Below are 8,220 nucleotides of genomic sequence, written 5' to 3'. Positions count from 1 at the left end.
AGAGCCGGGGGCGGGGGGTCGGGTGAGGGGGTGTCGTGGGATCCCTCTGGGAATGGCGGTGTCTAGGCTTTTGCAACATCCCCACCCCCTTCCGCCAAACGGTCAAGATGGAAGGACTGGGCAGCCTCCCCCTCTCCATTTAAGTGTTTGGGAGGGGTTCACAGGTCTCGGCGATTGTCAGCCCTTGATCACCTTCTTTAAGGTTCCTCCGCCCCCAAACGCGGGGATGCTTGGGCACAGCTCCCATCCCCTTTAAATGTTAACATGGAAGGGTCTTTAGGTTATCTGCCTAAACTTGCCAACTCCCCCGTTTGGGAATAACGAGGGAGGGGGGGAAAGTTAGGGCAGCATCGTCCCCCCACCCCGGCCCCCCGCCTATTAAAGGGGCAGCCGCGGGCTTATCTGAAATCATTAGGGTCTGTCCAGTCTTCTCACCCACCCGCTTCCCTGCCCAGGGAGAGATCGAAGGACCGGGTTGAGGTGAGTGGACAGGGACCCCCCCCACCCACCCCTCCCCATTTAAGTCTAAGGCGGCGGCCGGGGGCTCCAGAGCTGCTCTGAAATTGTGGGGCTCAGTGCAGTCTCCCGCAGCGTCCCGCCCGCCCCCACCTAAGGAAGGGGTGGGGAATGTCCGGCCCCCTCCATGCCTCCCTCCTTCCCCCGCAAGGCCTCTCCGGCGCGGGTGGTGGCTGAGCCGCATTGCTGTTCGAGGCCGCGGAGAAGGCCCCTTTGAATAGTGGTGGGCGAGGGCTGGACTGGGGACTGAGGGGGTGGTGGTGGCGGCGGCGGCAGGGCGCGGGCACGCTGTGTATTTTTCCTCAACCCTTGCCCCAATTTATACATTTCAAGAGGAGAGGAATCGCAGCAGGAGATACGGTGGGGTTCCGGAAGGCAGAAATGCGGGTGTTTACTTGCTTGGTCTTACCCACTCCCCACCATGACCCAGGTTTGTGGTACAGACTGGGGGCTCAGCGTTGTCTCAGTGACGTGGGTCTGGCTCTGGAGTGGATGTATGTGTGTATGTGAGGGGGTTGTCCGTATTTCACGAACTAAGAAAATGCTTAGTGTTCAAACGGAGTAGCAAATGTCAATAGACTCCATTCCATTGTGGCCAGTGTCCTTAACTTGGGGAGTGCCGCCAGAGCTCACCAAGGGCACGCAAGTCCATTTCCCCTGTGCCCCATCCATGTTGCCGGCACTGCCATGCTTCCCTTAGGCCTAGGCGGGGTTGGCAGGCTCAGATAAGGGTCCTCCTTAGATCTCCTGCCTTTAGAAGGTGGGATAAGGGGATTTTTTCATGCAGAGTTTTCTTTTTGAAAAAAGGTTTTTAGCAGTCGATTTCCAAACAATTTTCATTTGTGGCAGAAGTTATCCATCAAGATGATTCGGAGCTGATTTTTTAAGGAATTCTGCCTCCATGCGGGGCAATCGGGAACATTGATTTACTTGCTTTCTACCCTACCCACCACCCTTCCTCCCAGGTTCTCCTTTGAAGCATCTACAGATGCTTCCTATCAAAACTAGTTCAAAAAAGTGGGGGAAAATGCTTATTTTCCCAGTTCTGTCCATGTAGGGTTCTGTAACTTCAGTTCCCCATTTTCCGTGTCATCCATAGGAAAAAAAAAAAAGGAAAAAATTTAAACATAATTTTTATAAAAAAGGGTGCACTGTTTTTTCCTTCTTGGGTTCAGATAGGAGTCTGGGGATTTCCCTGGTGGTCCAGTGGTTAAGACTTAACCTTCCAATGCAGGGGGTGCAGGCTCCATCCCTGGTTGGGGAGCTAAGATCCCACATGACTTGGGGCCAAAAAAAAACAAAACATAAAACAGAAGCAATGTTGTAACCAATTGAATAAAGACTTTAAAAATGATCCACATCAAGAATCTTAAAAAAAAAAAAAAAAGGAATCTGGCAGATGTATTCAATTTGTTCAAATAATTAAAAATTAAAACAGGTTGCATATGCTTTCTTAGGCTTAAAAATTATAACAATTTGTTCAAGAGTGGCTTGAGTGATCAAAACTATTTGGAATGTTTTCCTACCACAGATCTTTTTTTGTTCTTGAGACTTTATAAACATTTAAGATTTAGTTTCTTGTTTTAAGTTCTTTTATTTGAGGCATGAATTATAGCCCTTATTTTTGTTGATAAATGTGTGACATTTCATTTAATGAGTTGAATTCATATAGTGTGAAATTTTGTTCTTTTGCATGTTTGATGTACTTGTAGAATTCCTTTCAAATTTGAATCACTGTTACTAATGTCTTTGTAAACTAAGTTACAAGTTATACTTGTGTGTATCAGCAGTTAAAATGTGTTTCTGGGACCAAAGGTGAATTAAAAAAAAATGCAGCCTTGGGTTTTTATGTTTAGAGACAATAAAATATTCTTGAATGTCTAGAAATTCACGTCTGCTTTAAATAGTACTACATTTCATCATATTTGACCTTTTTTTCTGTTGTAAATAGTGGATTTTCATGGCTTTCAAAAATTCTCTTTGTCATATGTTTTAAAGGTGGCTGTTTTCTCTTAGAAAGTTTGATTATAATCTTACCTTAATCCAATTCTTATTTTTGCCACTTTGATTTTTATATAGTTTTAGTAATTGTGTATGTTATTTTGTATTGAGCTCTTTTCTTCTTTAACACCACATTATGAATTTTCTTAAATTTTTGCTTAACCATTCTGTTGTGGGGATTTGGTCTTCCACATTTTTTGCTATTGTAGGTAGTGGTGCAGTAAGCATCTTTTTATTAACAGCTTTTTGCCTTGGTCTAATTATTTTCTTAGAGAAGGTTCCCAGGAGTGGTTTTACTGGGTCAAAGGGCTTCAAGTTTTTATGCTTGCTAGTGCCATAATTCTCTTCAGAAGACTTGTGTGTTAAAGAGGTGGCTCTTTTATAGAATGGTTTCTTTGTAGGTTGTTAAACTTTGGGGGATTTTCAAGGGAAAAGTTGGATTTACTGTCAAGTGCATACACAATTTAGTGCTTTTGTTATCTGTTTATCTTGGAATTCAGTGTCTCTGAGGCTTAATAATGTATGTGAAAATGTCTTGAAAATTGTTAATACTCATGAGGACACTATTGTGCTGATGATTCTCATTAGAGGAATGACAGTCTTGAGGACCTTATTCTAAAACTTTTTCGTGTTTTGGTTAACCTTCCTTGTTCATTTCAAAATATTTTTTAATCAGCTGCTAGTTTATGATCGAAGTATTTTTGGGTAACTTTTTTTAATTTTATAATACTTTTGAGAATATCACTAGTTAAACCTTATCTCTTTCTGTTCCACATTCTCTTCCCCAGTTTTAAAAAAGAAATATGTGTGTGTGTATTTACATAGACATAGATAGGAGTTTGCAGTCCTATTACTGTATTCCAGACTCTAAATAACGGGCTTCCTCGTTGGCTCAGTAGGTAAAGAATCTGCCTGCAATGTTAGGAGACACAGGAGACAGTGGGTTTGATCCCTGAGTTGGAAAGATCCCCTGAAGGAGGAAATGGCAACCCTCTTCAGTATTCTTGCCTGGGAAATCTCATGGACAGTAGAGTCTGGCGGGCTACAATCCATGGGGTCACAAAGAGTCGAACATGGCAGAACACTTGCACGTTATTAGAATTTCTTTGGGTACAGGATTAAGTGTGAGTGAAAATTTTTAGTAATTTTCAGTTTAGGACTTGCTTACTGCTTCTTTCTCTTAAGGCATTGTGATTTAGAAATTATGCTGCAGTTCATAGTAATTATTTATCATGTTTCCTTTTAAATATTGGTGAGATTTTCATGTCTTTAAATTTCTTATAGAAGAGCCTAAAGAAAACTGCATTCGTTCAATACATTCATTGAAAATCTGTGTACAATAGAGATGTAGGTACTTGAGATATTTATAAAAGAAAAGATAGCTCTCTCCTGTTGCTTACTTGTTGAGTCACTAAGTCCTGTCCAACTCTTGCGACCCCCATAGCCTGTAGCCAGACTCCTGTCCGTGGGATTTCCAAGGCTGGAAAACTGGAATGCGTTGCCATTTCCTTCTCCAGAGAGTGTTCCCCACCTAGGGATCGTACCCTTGTCTCTTGATCTCCTGCATTGGTAGGCAGCTTCTTTACCACTGAGCCACCTAGGAAACCCTTTTACATTCTGATGTAGCATATTAAGGGAGTGTGATATGGAGTGTGGGGGAAAAGAATGGGTTGCAATTTTAAATGGATCGGGGAGGCCTTGTTGAAGAGATAACGTTTGAACAAAGTTTTGAAGGTGTGGTAGTTAGCCATTTGCTTTTAATCAAGATTAATCATATGGCCTCAATTGTAGTTTATAAGGTTTAAACTGCATCATCCTTTGCTAATTCATTCTTTTATGTGGATATTGATGGTAGTCAAATTTGAAATTAATCTACAGGTAATATAGATGGCTGTTAAATGAGTTACATTTTTGTTTTTTAGTTGGCTTTTTAATTTTACCTTATCAGTTTAATTTTCATTTTAAATATCTAGAGAAAAATACACTTAAAATTTTTTTTATTGGTTAGATAGTATCACTGACTCTATATGAATTTGAGCAAACTCCAGGAGATAGTAGAGGACAGAGGAGCCTGGCAGGCTGCAGTCCATGGGGTAGCTAAGAGTGGGACATGATTGAGCGACTGAACAATAGCAAGTTGATTTACAGTGTTGTGTTAGTTTCAGGTGTACAAATACACTTTTTAAGGTTTGGCAAAAACCTACAACAAATGGGTTATCTTTGACAAAGGTAAAAGTAAGACTATAGTTGCTTATACATTTTGCATTCTGAAAAGGCAACACAGTGCATGCTATCGGTCACCGTGCTTCTCTTTTGGTTAAATGTAAATTTGTATTTTCTCTGTTTCTCTAATTAGAGAGACAATTATACTTTTACACAGGGGATGTTAACTCATATCATAGCTATTTAATAGACATATGTTTCAACTTAAGGCAGTTTTTTTCCCTAAGTCGTTACAGCTGTGTTAGCACTTATTTTCATCATTGCAGAGTGTGCTTTTATACCTTGAAAAGGATTTTTAAGCTTTTATAAAATTTTTTCCCCTAGAATTGTAATTTTCTATTTTGATGAGATAGTAATGGTATTTTGATATCATATTAAAGGTTTAAGCCTAAAGAAAACCCTATCTTTGTAGCTATTTTAAATGATTGTGACTTTGATGGAGATACAGTTTATTAACAGGTTTACCTGCTACTGTATCTTTTTAATTGAAAGTACTTGCCTTTTTTGTTGTTTTTTAAAATATATCTGGGTCATCTATGACTGTTAACCATACCATTTTAAGAGGTCCATACAGTGATCTTTTTAAGGAAGACTGTCATAAAGAGCAGATTGCGCTTTCCTCTTGAAGTCTTTTTGCCTCCTAAGATGTTAGACTTCAAAAATAAGGATATATTCATCAGAAAATTTACTCATCAGTGAACATGAAGCTTTTGAAAGGTTGTAGCACCTAAGTCTAGAATTTGTAATGTAGACATTTTTGATACCATAACCTTTGCTGACATTATTGATGATTAGAAATAGATTGAGCTGTGTCTTATTTTTTTTTTTATGTATCTTTAAAGAATAATTTTCTACTAAAAAATTTTCTTATATATATATTGGGCGCGTGCACACACACACACACACACTCACTCACTCACTCACTCTGCTTTGGGGCATACAGACGTATAGAATGTGGTCCGCACTGCTTAGAATAGAGATGAGAGATGTACTTAACAGTGTCCAAATCAGATTCTTTCTTGAAATTGAGAAAGTCCTTGTGTATTTTCTCGTTTGTATTTGAAAGTTCTATTGTTTATAACTTGAAAAACTGTGTTTTAAAAAAAGTGCATTTAAACACTTAATTGTAGAAGAGTGCAGAGAATTTTTTTTTTAAGTCCAAACTCATTTATTTAGCATTTAAAAAAATTTTAAACACTATTTATTTATTTAGTTGGCTGTGCCAGGTCTTAGTTGCAATATACGGGATCTAGTTCTTTGACCAGAGATTGAACCCAGGCCCCCTGCATTGCAAGCATGGAGTCTTAGCCACTGGACCCCCGGGAATTCCCCTGAATTCTTTAAATTAAAATCTCTCACAATCTTTTCTTTGAGATAACTACTGTTAGAAATTTGGTGTATGTCTTTTCAGACTTTGTGAAAACTGTTTTGGATTCAAGAGTATATATTGTCTTTCAAAATATTTTTTTCCCTAAAACAAGATTTTAGAGCATAACAAAATAACAGAAACTCTTGTCTTAGAAGGGAAGAAATTTTAACTTTTGAGAGGTTAGGGCACTTGCCCAGCGCAACCTATTTGTAGAATTTTTTTATATCTCCCTCACTTTCAATAAGTGCAGACAGAGACATAAACAAGATCATGCTGTATAGTTAAAAGAAAACATAGCCACAGTCAGTTTTTGCCTCTCAGGATATCTTTTGTAACCTTGATCTTGGCTCAATGAAATAGAAGGTCTGTTTGCTCATCTTTTTAAGAAAATACGTGATTCTGTATATACGTGGTGTAAAATCTGCTTAAATATTAAATCCTTTGTTTTGTTATTTTTAGTAGTATAGTATTGTTACAAATCTGGGTTGTTGATGAAAATTTACCACAACTATTAATCTTAGGCTTTATTTGCTTAAAATTATTTGCAGTTGTATTCATGTGAAAATTTGAAATTCCTTTTAATTTAAAATAATTCTTACGTAGCTTGCTTATACTTTAAGCCTTGAAGTTGAGTCAAGTGGCTATAAAATATCAGTTTCATGCCATGATTAGTAGCTAGCAGCATTTAGGGAACTGGATAAAATGGCATGCTATAATGGACTCTTTGTAATTCTCATCAGTTTTGTGGTGCATGGCTTATTTTTACTGAGTTTCAGAACTTCAGAATGTTGTCCTCTTGAAAGTGTTACCTTGAGAGACTATCTACCAGTGTTGTCAATGTCAAATATTTTTGATTGCCACTTTGTTCGTAATGCCTTTTATAAGTCGTATGTTAAAAAATATTCTTACAGGTAATCTTTGTAAGTAATCTAGAGTAATCCTGATTATAGTCTTAGTTTTTAAAAAATAAGTCTTTTTTTGAATCAAATTGTACATTCTTCTTTTGGAGCTCATAAACATTTTTTGTGGACCTTGGGTAGTTAACTATTTTCATTCCGAAACACACTTGAAAATAAGGTAGAGAAAAGACTTAAGGTCTTTATGTTGAACCTTGTGCCGATTACAGAAAGGGGAGTGCTTCAGGGCATCTTCTCACTTCATACATGCTTCTGCTTTGCTTGTTCTTTTTATATGTATATTTACATGTGTGTAAATGATTTTGTTTATTTTTGGCTGTGCTGGGTCTTCATTGCTACACACGGGCTTTCTCTAGTTGTGGCCAGCGGGGGCTGCTCACTAGTTACTGTGCAAGGGCTTATCATTGCAGTGGCTTCTGCAGAGCACTGGCTGTAGAGCTCTCAGGCTCAGGAGTTGTGGCACGTGGGTTTATATGTCCTGCAGTGTGTGGAACCTTCCAGACTAGGAGTTGAACCTGTTTCCCCTGCATTGGCAGGTGGATTCTTAACCACTGGCCCATTAGCCAAGTCCTTTAGCTTGCTTTTTTGATTTACAGATTGCCAGCAAGTAGAATGTTTTAGGGCAAACATTGGTAGCAGTGAGAAGTAATAACAGTATGATAGGAAGTTAAGAGATGGGAAAATAATAAAAAACAGACACAAGACCTCAAAAGTTTATCATCATGGGTGTTTTGACTATAAATTGGTAACTCCATGCTTTTGTACACCCCAGAGGCATTACTATTTTATGGCATAATGTAGTTAATTGATGTGCTCCTAATGGTGACTCATAAGACAAGGTTAAATTGTTTTTTCATCTTTCAAAGGAGTATTTCAAACTGTGGGTGATGAACACTTAGTAAGTTGTAAGATCACTTTAGTGGATTATGACAGGCCTTTTAGAAACATTTTGAAAAAGTGCAATGCCCTGTAGTATCTTATTCTAAGGGTGAGGATTGTTTTAAGGAATTTGTTTCAATTACTGTATATATACTCTTACAATTTAAACTAATTTTTCACTGGTGTAGTCAAAGTCACTGATTTAGAGGCACCGAGATACAGTAAAAGGATTGAGAAAGTGTTTTGCAGTTAATATCTACACTAAAGTTGCCAGATTTAGCAAATAAAAATACCCAGTTAAACTTGCATTTTTAT

General features: G+C 38.3%; 1 protein-coding gene across 1 annotated transcript in view; it reads left to right on the top strand.

Moving 5' to 3' along the window:
* Positions 1-8,220, top strand: part of ATXN2 (ataxin 2) — a 120,024-nt gene that overhangs the window by 18,980 nt on the left and 92,824 nt on the right. The gene's annotated exons all lie outside the window — the stretch shown is intronic.

The sequence above is a fragment of the Bison bison genome, unplaced genomic scaffold (genome assembly GCF_000754665.1).
Source record: "Bison bison bison isolate TAMUID 2011002044 unplaced genomic scaffold, Bison_UMD1.0 scf7180017864160, whole genome shotgun sequence".
Classification (NCBI taxonomy): Eukaryota; Metazoa; Chordata; class Mammalia; order Artiodactyla; family Bovidae; genus Bison; species Bison bison.
This window is presented reverse-complemented; position numbering and strand designations above follow the sequence as displayed.